Source organism: Chelonia mydas, chromosome 6 (assembly GCF_015237465.2).
Source record: "Chelonia mydas isolate rCheMyd1 chromosome 6, rCheMyd1.pri.v2, whole genome shotgun sequence".
NCBI classification, from domain to species: domain Eukaryota; kingdom Metazoa; phylum Chordata; order Testudines; family Cheloniidae; genus Chelonia; species Chelonia mydas.
Window position 1 is genome coordinate 73867656 of NC_051246.2, and position 13842 is coordinate 73881497.

The window sequence follows — 13842 nt, forward strand, 5'->3', positions numbered from 1 at the left end:
TGAAAAACTAAGCATCTCTGATGGTAATCTTCCAGACCAGGGGTGGCCAACCTGTGGCTCTTCAGAAGTTAATATGTGGCTCTTTGTATAGGCACCAACTCCGGGGCTGGAGCTACAGGCGCCAACTTTCCAACGTGTGGTGGGGTGCTCACTGCTCAACCCCTGGCTCTGCCACAGACCCTGCCCCCACTCCACCCCTTCCCACCCCCTCCCCTGAGCCTGCCATGCCCTTGCACACACCCCCCACCCCCACCCCCTGCATGCCACAAAACAGCTGATCAGCAGATGTGGGGAAGCGCTGATCGGCAGGGCTGCTGGCTGGGAGGAGAGCTCATGGGGCGCTGCTTACGTATTACTGTGGCTCTTTGGCAATGTACATTGGTAAATTCTGGCTCCTTCTCAGGCTCAGGTTAGCTACCACTGTTCTAGACTGAGCACTGAGTCCCACTGGGTAGGTAGAAAGATTCACCTAAATAATCTATACAGAAGCCCCTGGAACCCCAGATTGGGTCCCTAATCAATGAACTATTGGAACTCATTCACAAAACTTTTCTTAAACATTACATGACTACACTGTCTCATACTAAAGAATTAATAATCCCTATTCCATGACAAAATATCTTTGAGCTATAATGTATCTATCTTTAGATGGTTTTTTCCTCAAAAAAACATTTTATCAAAAAAATCTGATTTAAATAAAAAATTGGATTTTATTTTATTTTTAAATCATTGATTTTTATCCACCCTGCAGAAATCCCAGAACACAAATTCCCCCAATGACTGGAGATGGTAAGGGGTGTGCTTCTTACAAGATACAGTCCTTTGTTCACAATTCTCTCTTCTCCAGGCAGTAAGTTGAAGAGTTAGGTTTCAAATGCGTTCACTGATTTTTGGTACCCAATCTGACTCACCTTGGGCCAGATTTTCAGCGGTACTGAACACCCACGACTCCAACTGAAGTCAATGGGAGTTGCAGCTGCAGACATTCGGCACCTCTGAAAATCAGGCTCAAAGTCTCTCAAGTTTGGCACCCGTAAAATGAGGCCAGCATCCACTTTTAACATTTTGGCCTTAGTCGACCGGCTAGTGGGTGTCTGACATTTTTCAAAGCCCTGGTCATAATATCCCTCTGCAATGTTCACAACCCAACCATTGCAGTACTGCACTTATGAATCCTTGGGGAGTGGGATGGGGGAGGTAAATCCCTTCCTATCCTTCCCAGTTTAGGGGTGTGGATAATGCCACCTTGCACTCTTAGCCTGATCCTGCAGGGGTTCCAATTTTTTATTTTTATTCCCACTGTTGAGTCTCAGGGTGCATAAAAACAGGTTTGAAAAAAAATCAGCTTTTATTTAAATTACAGTTTTTTGGTTTTTTGTTTTTTTTTTTAAATGAACCTATTTAAAAATGAAATTTCAAATTATGGCAATGTATGTTAGGCCTAAACTTACCCTTGGCTATACAATAATTTAAATTTTATAAAAAGAACATTAAGCCATACATATGCTATCTCTCCCGAGTGAAACTATGAGAGATAACCACTGGATTAGACAAGATTATGAAGTCATCTGGCAAGTCTCCACTCATGAGGATACATAATGGAGCCGATGACACAGAATCGCATGGAACTGCTCAAATCAGAGAGGACCTCAGGCACCCTGGAAGGTAGCAAAAGAAAAGGAGAGTCCAAGTGATTTCATTGGAAAGTCTACCGATCCAATGAGCAAGAGAAGGCAGAAAATACAGGAGGTGAATTTTGGCTGCACAGTTGGTGAGAAGCTACAGGAAGAGGTTTTGTGGAACATTGGCCCATATTTCAGTGGAAAAGGGAGCAATAAAAACAGGATGGCCGGCATCTCACAGATTGGGGGCTAACCTTCTCTGTAGGAGACTAGCTGGAGCAGCTAGGAGGGCACTGAAATACCAACACAAGAAGAAGTGCTAAGGAGGCAAATGCAGTACAAAACTCACACTCAAGATGTCATGAACAAATTGAATTGATGTGACAAAATACGTGAAGAAAAGACATGTTTCCACTGCTTATATGCCAATGCTAGTTGTTAACTGGACTTTTAAGAGGAATTAGAAATTCTTATTGATGAGGAAAAAATATATACAATTGGCAATACTGAAACCTGGTGGGACAATTCACATGACGGGTTATCACCTATTCAGGAAGAATAGAATAGGTAAAAAATGTGTGCATGGCAGGCCACTCTACATTAAGACACCATTACCTGTTTTATAGTTATTGATAACTCAGAATCACAGGATCTTGATTACATATGGATCAATTTGGTAACAAAGCCCAGCATGTGGTCTAGTGGGGGTGTTTTATAGGCCACCGAATCAAACCAGAGAACAGAGCGAGTTATTCCTTACAGACAGGTGCTTAATGTATTGACAGAAATGGTGCTGTTATTGAGGAATTCAATTTAGGAGACATATGCTGGAGGTCTCATGCAATCAATGTATAGTGTAATCAGAAGTTATGAAGAATAGAAAATGGTTAAAGGAAGCTAAAGACAGAGAAAAATCCATGGCTAGCCAGGCTAAGGATAATAAGAAGGCACTTCTAAAGAATATTAGAAACTAAATAATTCCTAGGAATGGTATAGGGGTAAATGGTGGATTCTCTGTAACCTGAAGTCTTTAAATTGTGATTTGAGGACTTCAGTAACTCAGTCAGAGGTTATGGGTCTATTGCTGGAGTGGGTGGCTGAGGTTCTGCGGCCTGTGATGTGCAGGAGATCAGACTAGATGATCATCCCTCTGGCCTTAGTTCATTAATGTATGTTTATTGCCAAGTTTTAAAGAAAGTCATATCAATGAACTGGTGGAAGCATCTGAAACCAGGGTTTATTGACGTGCTAAACCAGTTTTTGACACCAGTAGCCTTTTCTACAGATGCAGACAGAATATTTTCTTCATTTCAGTTTATTTAAATTAGTTCAGTTCAATGACTAGTTCACTCAGTGATGAAAAAGCAGGAAAGCTTTTCTTCTTTTTCCAATCTATGAGTAAAAACTAGGTGTAGGAGGGTGAGATCTATCAGTTCTAAAATCTTGGAGAACATGGTAACCACAAGCAATTAGTTCAGTTAATTAATTAACTACACCCACATTCTTTGTTTATTAAGTCAGTATCAAAACATTTTTTACATTTAAAAAGCTTTTCTCTTATGTATCCAGGACTTAAGGCAGTTGCGCTTAATAAAAAAGTGTTTTTGTGCATTTAAATTTGTGAAATTCCAGCCAGAGTTTGACACATCAAATACAAAATTAATCTGGTAAATACGAAATGAATCCTTCAACATTTTCTAACAATAAAAAGAACGTAAAAATTAAGACTCAGAATAAATGTAAGTTAAGCTGTATAATTGCTTAAATAAACATTTATAGATATAGTGTATCCTCCTGGTTAGCAAAAAGCAGCAAATTTAGCGTAAATGCTATATTTTTTTGGGAATCAACATGTCTTAATGGATTACCAACTAATAAAACAACTTCTCTTTTGGAAAATAACTAAAAACAAAAACTTTTACTACGAGTAAAATACTTTACTACTAGTCATTACTAAAAAGTAACCAAAAATGCAAAACATGATTAATATCTATTTTTTAAAATCAAGGTTTCCTGCTTGCTGATTTAAATGAAAAAAATTGGTGATTTAAACACTTTTGATTTACGTCAATCCACGCTGCTCAGTTATTCATCTTGAAGTCTGGCCCAAAAGCAAGTGTTATTTCTCCTGTGCTGTAACTCTAATTCGACATTTGGGTCCCTATGGGCGCTACGCTTCAGCAGTGCATGCACCTCTCAAGCCCTCAATCAGAGGCCTCTAGCTAGCAGAGCCCGTTCGGTCTATGCGGCCCTTGTGGCAGACACAGAGGCTATATAGGCATGCATGGGCAAACTGCCCTCAGCTGCTTCTCTACTCAGTCATCCCCTAGGCAACAACCGAAGGAGAGGGGAAAGAGGGCAGATAGTGGAGCACCCATAGGGATGCACATCTTGAAGAACAACAGTTACTGCACGGGGTGAGTAACACTTCCATCTTCAAGGGAGGGGGGCTGAACACCTGCAGACTCATAACAGGAATAGATACAACCCGAAATCAATTTTGAAAATCGGAGCAGAAATGGGAGCCCCCCCTTTAGATCTATTTGCAAAGGATATGAAGAGCCCAGACTATCTCCTAAACTGCTAAGGGAGTTCTTTATGTGCAAAGGGACTGCCAGCTGCCCTGGTCAGAAAACAGGCAGTTCTCAACTAGCCTGGAAAGCATAGGAGGCATAGCCTTGCATGATTGCTGAATGCTGCCATATGGCCAAAGAGTTGAAGACAGATCCTTATTGATGTCCAAGGACTTCCTTGAAATCATCCCTATCAGTGTTGACAGTCACAAATCTGTCTAAAGAGAGGTACTCTGGCTGTCACAGAGTCTAAGTATGCTCCTATATAAACTGGATCCTTTGCAGCGGTACTAACATGGATTTCTTTGCATTCATCAGTAAGCCCAATTCTCATAACACAGCAAGGGCTTTCTGAGTGGATGAGAACACTGCCTCAAAAGAGTGGCCTTCGAGAAGCCACATGTTAAGATACAGGAAGACGAGAATCACTTCCTGCCAAAGGTAAGCCACCAGTACCATTAGAACCTTCAAAAAACACCCTTGGGGTCAAAGATAGGCAGAAGGGAAGCACTCAATACTGGAAATGACCTCGGTCTGCGGCAAAGTGTGGTTATTTCCTGTGTGATAGGTTTATAGTTATATGGAAGTAGGCATCCTGCAGGTTGAGGGACAAAAACCAGTTCCTTTCCCCTAGAAAAGAAGTTCTAGTTGCTAGAGTCATCATCCTGAACTTTTGAGGCTTCATGAACTTATTTAATTGCCTTACATCTAAGATTGGCCTCAGTCCTTTATTGGTTCTAGGAAGTATTTTGAGTAGAGCCCCCGCCTCTGTAAGGGGAAAGGACCGGGTCTATTGCTCCTACCCCAGAACGAAGTCCATCTCTTGTCTTAGTAAAAGCTTGTGAGGTGGTCCCTGAAGAGGGATGGGGATCCTTGTCATAAGGGGTAGTCTTGAAAAATACTGCCTTCCCCATTCATTCCCAGCATCTGCCATGAGGGAGTTCGGTGGGTGATGGGAACAAAGCGTTGGAATCCTTACGGGGCCTGTAGTACTTCTTGTCTGCCTTTTTTGCACATTGGTGGAATAGTGGCCGGCGTCTGCCATACCATCTTAGCTGGATCCAGGAGAGCCTCATTAAAAGTAGCACCACTCTGGAGCATGTTGCCAACTGCAAAATATCTAGCAGCTTGATCTTTGACCTCCTCCAGAGGGATCTGCAGAGTGTAAGCTACCCTTCTAATGAGGTCCTGGAACTATCTGAAGTCATCAGCAACAGAAGGAGGGAGAGGCATAACTGCCTCATTGGGAGACAACTGTGAAATGGGAGTCGCAGGGGAGACTCATCTGCCCTCGCCTCCAGGTCCTCAAACATCTTCTCCTGCCGTGGAAGATTAGAGGGAGGATGTCAAACCCTGATTTCCGTAACAGACAGTACTAGTGGTCTCTTGAACTGTCCATGGACGGACCATAGGTCCCAATAATGCCATTGCGGCGGGTGGGGGGGCGGGGTGCCCCACACAGGGTTGGTTCCATCATCCTCAATGAGCTGCAAAGTCCTCCCTGCACAAGGGCGATTCCCAAAGGGATAAACAAAAGGAGCACTTCTGGAAGGTGTGGGATTGCCCCAGGCAGACATACACACACACTTGGGAGTGTCCGTTGCAGACTAGTATAGCCCCCAGCAAGAGGCAGCGTTTGAAGCCTGGTGAACTTGTTATACCCAGCCAGGAGAGGACAAGTTTCTCAAGGGAAAAGAGAGATTGAAAAACAGTTCTTTCCTAAAAAAAAAAAAAATATATATATATATATACACACACACACACACACACACACACACCAACTCTAAGCTAACTACCTTTGATAGAAAAAAGGTAAAGCGAAAAGGCCAAGTACACGCTAGGTCAGTGGTTCTTAACCTGGGGTGTGAGACACCCTTTCTGGGGGTGTGAGACATGCCAGATTTTTTTTTGAAGGTAAATCAAACACAAATTAAGCACAGGCATGTAAGTACAACTACTTTGTTTCATCAAACCTATGTATTTATTAACATACATTTAACGATTACTGTAATATACAAACAAAAAAAATCTAGGTTTAAAGAACTGACCTACTTCAACAATTTTTGATAAGGGGTGCGAGAACATATTTTGAGAACCAAAGGGGTGCAGGCTGCAGTAAACGGTAAGAACCATTGCGCTAGGCAGATACGCTAGTGTTCCATCTTGGACCAAGAAAGTAGAGAAGGAACTGAAGGCGGTTCGCCTGTGCACCCCTACATAGTCTCAGTGTCTGCCACAAAGCGGCATAAAGCACATCACAGGCTGAATGGGAACTGTTAGCTAGAAACCCCTCATCAAGGGCTCGAGAGGCGTATGTGCACCTGAAGGGGAACGTTCATAGGAGCGCCACTCAAAGAAGTTTAAATTTTGCAAAAATAAGCTTTTATTAAAAAATAAAATCAGATGAATTCCACAAGTTTTGAAAAGATTTATTTTGAACATTCTACCTCAATGTTTGAATCCTGCGTACTGCAGCACTAAGTAGTGAAACATCATTAATTCTCATTGTACAGGATGAAAAAAAGCACAGGTAAACAGAATAGTGACAACCAGATTCCAAAGTTTAATTATCTGAAATGTTTTAAGCAAGGAATTAGTTTTAATTATAGGTTGTAAACAAAGTGATCCTTTATGACCAAGAAGGGAAGATATCAGGATGAACAGGAGAGGATAGGATGCTCATCTAACTTTTTTAAAGGGTGAGAATCATTTGGGTCTGGTTCTCAGATATAAATTAGCACAGTTCTACCCTTTTTATTTTTTTTGCTAGTAAAACTGTTCATCTCCCTTAACATTTGCCTAGATACTTAAGATTAGTAAAATATTCTGAGTTAAAAGCCTCAGTAACAGAGCTGTACAAATAATCAATTTTTCAGTTTTCCGACTCAAATGGAAAAAATAAAAATGACCATTTTGATTGATCCAAGAAGTTTTCCAGTTCCTAATAATACAAAAAACAGAGGAAAATATTGTTTTGGGTGGAATGACTCTGTAGTCTCGTGGTTAGGACACTCACCTGGTGGGACACACCTGGGTTCCAATCACTGCTGCAATTAATACGTATACAAAGTGGAACAGTTTCAGAAGGAGAAATTGAGAGAGACCGTCTCCAGAATAGCCCAGAGCACTCATCCACATTGTGAGAGTGCCAACTTCGAATCCCTGCTCTGAATTAGGCAGAACGGGGACTTGAACCTAGATCTCCCACATCCTAGTCAAGTAACCTAGGCACAAGTATAAGGAGGGCAGCACTACTACTGCCTCCCTCCAGTGGTTTTGTGAATAGCACTTAAGTTCTCATGGGAATTTAGTCGAAAAAAAACTTTGGTTGTGACTGGCCAATGTGTGTCAAATTTGCAAACAGTTTCAGTTAACCCGCAAACTACATTTTTTGACAAATCAACTATTCATCTGAAAAATTTCACCCAGCTGTACTCAGTAGGCATAATCACTCTGTGGATGGAAAACAGGATTCCCACTGTCACTTTCCTAATTCATGGAACAATATTTTCAGCCAAAAACCCTTATCTGTATTTGAAATAGCGACTGGTCTATGAGGAAACAGAATGACGACATCTGTGGGATTTCAAAATACATTATTCACAAGTCCAGGTAACTGTTCTCTTTCACAAGCAAAGTAACAGCTATTGCTCAAGAAGACAGTCAATATTACTACTTTTTTCTATTCTTTTCTGTCCATCACCCAAATCACCGAGAAATAACATGCTTACTCCATACCACTGCCCAAAAATTAAAGAAAATCAGCACACCTTTTCATCTGTCTCTTGAATAACTCTGCACTTTTAAGAGCCCATCATGTAAATTCTGGGCTGGAATTGAGATTATTCAAAAAAGCTTTTATAGAACTTAAAAAAAATAGAAGGGCTTTTATTTTTTTTTTTTTTTTAAATTCCACTGGAAGCAGTTTAACCAAACATACATTCTGCCTTCTACGTTTGCAACTCGAGCAGCAGCTCTGAACTTCTGAAAGTAAAAGTGACCTGAAACAAAACAAACTGACAATTGATTTTCAATCCACATGCCACGAGAAATGCAAAAAATAATGGAAGATTATTTCTTCTGAGGTATTATAGCTTCTCATGCTGGGTCTCAAATGAAACCGGGTAGAACATCCCTAGGTCATGGTTTTGGGGGCCTGTTAAGTAGTTACAGTAGTCTTGTACACCACACTGCAACACAGCTCTTGACACCAGCTACCACCACCTCAGTTCCTAGAACCTTCCAGCCAAAAGGTTACATTTCTGCAAGAGGCTAACACTCCCCATTCAAGTTAGATAAAGATGAATAAAAATGGCTAAATACCATGTTTTAAGACTAAAAATACCAAAGGATGTTCAATTTCTATATGTTATCTACGCATGTGTACGTATTCATAAATATATACACAGATTTTTGCAGCGGCTCAATTGTCACTGTAGGCAAAACTGCTTTGCTAATTCCACTGCAAGCCTTGTTTTAACAAACACCCCTACTTTTTTGATGAATATACACAATTTGTTTAAAGTGTGTGTAATGTAGGCGAGAAGAAGTTCCTCAGAGAATTTCACAACTCTAGCTGTTTTCACACACTAGTCAGTCAAAAATTAGCACAAAAGCTAGCGCAGTATCTCACTACTTCTCATTCTGTTTTTCTTAATCGAGTATATACACTTTTTAATTCCTAAATTGGCATCAGTACTTTTTGGTCTGTATGCTCTAATATAGCATAGTTAGAGTTATGAAAAGAAATGGTAACTTATTAAAAAGATTACCCACCATCTCCCTTGGTGGGCAAAGATACATAGTCTCGTTAGCCAGCAAGCACAACATTGTTTTGATTTTTATGACCACCTCCAGTTTGACAATAGAACATGCTATGAACTCTAAAATTCAGCCACTTGTGCATAGACTGGTCACTAGAATTTTCTTTTTGAAACAAAATGTAACTGTCTTCATCAGATTAGAGGATCTCCACCAGCTTGAGTGATTACAGTTAATTGCCTGGTGATTAATTTTTTCATTACTAAGCAACTAGCACTTAAACATTTAAGTGCTAAGCATTTAGCATTCCAGAAATACTAGCAGTTAGGGAGTAAAGCTAGTGGGGTTGGGAGGAAAGGAGCATGAGCAGGGGTCTACAGGGAAAATAGGAGGCTCCAAGTTTTGCCATGCAGGCACCTTTGGCAGCTGGCAGACCTGCTAAAGCCTGATTAAGAGGAGTCCTGCTCTGGAGAACAACATGTGGTCCAGTGGAGTGGGATTTCCCTTCCTGAAGGCCTTAGCATAAGAGGAGAGTGGATCGGCAGAGGGAGGCTGGCTGGTGGTTGGAGCCAGGGTACCATCACTCCCAAATGTTTGGTGCTTGAGAGGTAGGCAGGCTGGGAAGCCAAGTCTCCTTTTGCGCCATGGCACCACAGCATGCCCCAAACCCAGAGAGCAGGGTGGAAAGTCCATTTTTTCCAGATGAAATGACTGGCACCGTATAATATCAGATTTACGAAAGAGAGGAGAAAATTCCAAAACAGAAAAGTTCAATTCAATAGTAGGCAAACTATGTAACTCTTGTTAAAAACATTAACAATTATGAAAGTAAAGCAATTCAGACAACAACAAACAGGAAGTCTCAATACCAGCACCCAACAACCAATTCTGTTCCTGCACCTGTGGTACCCTTTGAGGCACCAATCTAGCTTCCATGGAGACTGTGATCTGACTCTTACATATTTAACTGTATAGCTAAAAGTTATTTGACTATACATATATTAGTTAGTTCTGGATCATTCATTGCAACACACACACACACACCCCTACCTGTTTTAATATAACGGACAGTGTTTGGTGATGTGGTTTGGGATTATATTTCATCTATGTCCATATAGTTACTGTTGCATGGAATTTAATCATTAAGAAAAGACTGCAATTTGGATGTACTTATTTATAACGGTGATGGGTGCCCACAGGGTGGATTGCTTTAAATCAAAGTGATTTAAATCAGATTTTAAATCAGCAAGCAAGAAACCTTGATTTAATCAATTTGATCAAATTTTGCATTTGTACTCTAGTTATTTCCTACAGAAAAAAATCTCATTAGTTGGCAACCATTAAAACAAACCGGTTTGCAACTAAATATAAACCTTTACACTGAATTTGATACTGTACTTTTTACAAACCAGGAAAATACACATCTACACACATTTAAGCAATTTACATTTATTAAAATACTTTTTTTTTTTTTTTTTTACACAATTGTTTATGGTTAAGAAATGCATCATTCACAATTTTCTATTTAGGAAGTGACAAATTTTTAAAACTCATGTGTCAAGCTGCATTTTAATGCAAACTGAGCTAAATTAAAAATGCACAAAATTTTATTTAACAAACAATTTAAAAGTGCTATCTTAAAGGGGCTAATTCATAAGAAAAGTTCAGCAAAACACATTTTGCATTTAAATATAACAGATTTATTATTAATAGATAAATTCACTAAGTACAGATAGCATGTCCTAACTGATTGTATCTGGTCACCATGTCCTTCAAGTTTGTTTTTAGAACCAGTAGATTTCATCCTCGCTTAGTTTTTATCCAGAGATTGGAAGAGGCTACTGCTGTCCAAAGCTAGTTTAGCAGTTCAGACTCCAGATCAAAGTGCTTAGCTAGTACTTCTAGCAGTTCAGTGGTTTAATTTAAGAAAAGTCAAACATATTGCTTGAATTTTTTTTTTATTTAAATGATTTTAGTAAGTTATAGTAAGTTTAGGCCGCAATATAGGTCTCTAAATTTGAAATTGAGGCTTTTTTAAAAAAAAGTATTTAATCTAAATTTAAAAATTAGAGTTGATTTTTTCTGAAGTTTCAAGACATTTTCAATACAACAATTCAGACCAGCTGAATCTAATCAAAGTATTTCTTGATTTTGTTGGTCCTTTATGGTTGGAAGATAGGCCAGATTTCTTAAAAAAAAAAAAAATCTCCGAATAAAATAAGATATAAATATTCATGTATAGTTCTGAGTGAAAGCTAAGGGATCAATGTTTTTGTTCCTTTAGGCTAATTGGGAGTTCTCTTAAAGGGTTTTAAGGTTTTTTGGGGGAGTTGCTCACTGAGGATTTCTGTTCAATGGTGTACGTGCACACGCATGACTGGGTGTGACGCTGTATGGAATTTGAGGGACACTTTAGGATATCATGAACACCAATATTGTAAAATTGCAATGGGTTATGCCAGATATGCCATGTAAGGTATCTGCAAACATTTTATAATTTGCCAAGTATGATAATCTCGTTTATGTGTTTGTATCAACTTTGTATTTTAAGTTTTAGATGTATGGTATGTCTGTAGTTCCAAACTTGTGCTTTGGAAGGGACATCTGGGTGACACCCCCAGACAGACTGGCATTAGCACTGTCTAGCCTGCTTGACAGCCCATCAAGGGACACCAGCTATACAACTGACCCATTGAGAGAAGGAAAGGGATACACCTTGACTCAGCAAGGCATGGAGGGGCATACCTATGGACAGAACTCTAAGGCTTCCAGGACATGTACTGGGCAGCTTGTTTTTGGAACAAAGAAAATCAAGCTGCATGGCAAAAGTCTATAGAAGGCAGCTCCATCTTCTGCTTTGTGTCTTCAGTTCTGCTTCTAACCTCTGGAGTAACCTTCCTACAAACGAAGTTCTGAACAAAGGACCGAATGACCCATCCAAGCTGTGGATGTGTTCGAGGGACTTTCAAGCCAGCAGACTCACTAATACTGCTGGGAACCTGATGGACTTTGTAGTCTTTGTATGTATGTGACTGTTTTACCATTTAACAATCTCTTCTTGTTCTTTGTTTCTTTATAATAAACCTTTAGTTTTAGGCACTAAAGGATTGGCTGGTAGAGTAGTATTTTGGGCAAGATCCAAACTGATACTGATCTGGTAACGTGGCTGACCCTTTGGGGTCAGAACAACAATAACTTAAGTTCTCACCGTGCTGGACCTTGGTGCTGACGGAGAGCCAGCGAACTGGAATGCAATAAAGGGCTGTGTGATTTCTTTTTGCTTCTTGATAACCCCAGTGTCAGGGATCAGAAGCACAGTCAGTGACTGGCTGGGGAGTTTAACTTCAGAGTTGCCCACCAGTCTTGGGAGTATCTGCTCTACCTTTTGCAGCCTGCCCTGATGTTGGCATTACCAGTGAGGGCTGCCTAGGCACCACAGGTCATACTGGGGACTTAAAGTTGGTGTCAAAATTTATGTAAGCTTAGCTTAGATTTTTTTTGTTTGTTTGTTTTTAAAATGTGTTCACTGGTATGTGGTCTTTGGAATTGCACTTAACTCAGAAGGAACCATAAAACCTCTAAAAGTCCAATGCAATCACTTTTCTGTACATAAGTTTCATGTTTTAATGTCCAATATCTCTGGCCCTTCAGTGAGAGGCCCCAGTGGGAAGCGCAGGACCTCTACTTTCCAATGGTATAAAATTCCTGTTTCTAGATTCTTTAACAAGGGCATGAAACATCTGACTTTAAATTGTGATGTTTATATCTAGAAAACCATCACTGACTCAGTGCTGAATACTGCTGGCCTGAGGCTCAAGCAGGGGATATTTGGAGGGAATTCTACATCAGTAGGGACCAAAGGGAACTTCCCTTGCAGGTTGATAATTGAGAAGATGGTGTCTATTTGAAGCAGCTCAGGGGTTTGGAATGTTAGAATAAATCCCAAGGGAGATGGATTAGTGAAGCAGCTACAAGTGCATGATAAACTGTAGTCATGTGACAAATTTTAATCACAGCCATCACCTCCACATGTGATATGCCTGGGAACATATGCATGGGTGTGATAAAAAGGTCCTACACCAGAATTAGTTTAAAATTGTGGCATTATTCCATCTGGAATTATGAGAAAGGTGTCTTCCACATTATCTGATAGTCAGCTGTGTTCTGACATCCTTTTGCTATGTTATTCATGGGGGAGATCACAGTCTAATAACTTAGTGATCTTAGACCTTAAGGATTCCATGACAGGGACTGCTGTCATAGCTGGCTTCCATAAGAACCCAGAAAAGGCAAGGTCCTCTATGACCAAGTTGCTGTGTTATTTGCTCCTCTGCTCCTGTGGGTATGTATTTGGCCTCTGATGAGTAAGTCCTCATCAGTGAAATTAGTACTCCACATTCATTTACTTGTTCCTATGCAAGTCAGAATGGTACGGTGCAAGTATAGTAGAAGAGTCATTGTTGTAGGCATTATGATCAGCTACAGAATGACTGCTGGTGAATGTCATAGCTCCACTCATGCCAGTTTCTGACCTAAAAGGCACAGGCATCTTCCTTGGTGCAGAGAGCTCTTAAAGATGCAAGAGCTGCAACCTGCATTGGGACTGGGACAGTTGCATCATGTCAAAATGTCATGAATCTCAAAGCAAACTGAGACATGAAACTGAAAAACTGTAGGCAGTCAACATAGACCATCATTAAAAATAAATAAATCAATCAATCAAGGTTCCCCAAATAATGCTGCATCTATACATAGAGGATTATTTGGAGACTCTTGGCTCCTCATACCTTCAGAACTTCTGCAGAGGCGATGCCTCCATCAAGGGAAGACTGCAGCTTTGACATCAACACAACTCACCATGAAACAACTGGTGAAGCATACCTGGT

General features: G+C 40.3%; 1 protein-coding gene across 5 annotated transcripts in view; it reads right to left on the reverse strand.

Moving 5' to 3' along the window:
- BAHD1 (bromo adjacent homology domain containing 1) overlaps nucleotides 1–13842 on the reverse strand; it is a 77524-nt gene that overhangs the window by 39082 nt on the left and 24600 nt on the right. The gene's annotated exons all lie outside the window — the stretch shown is intronic.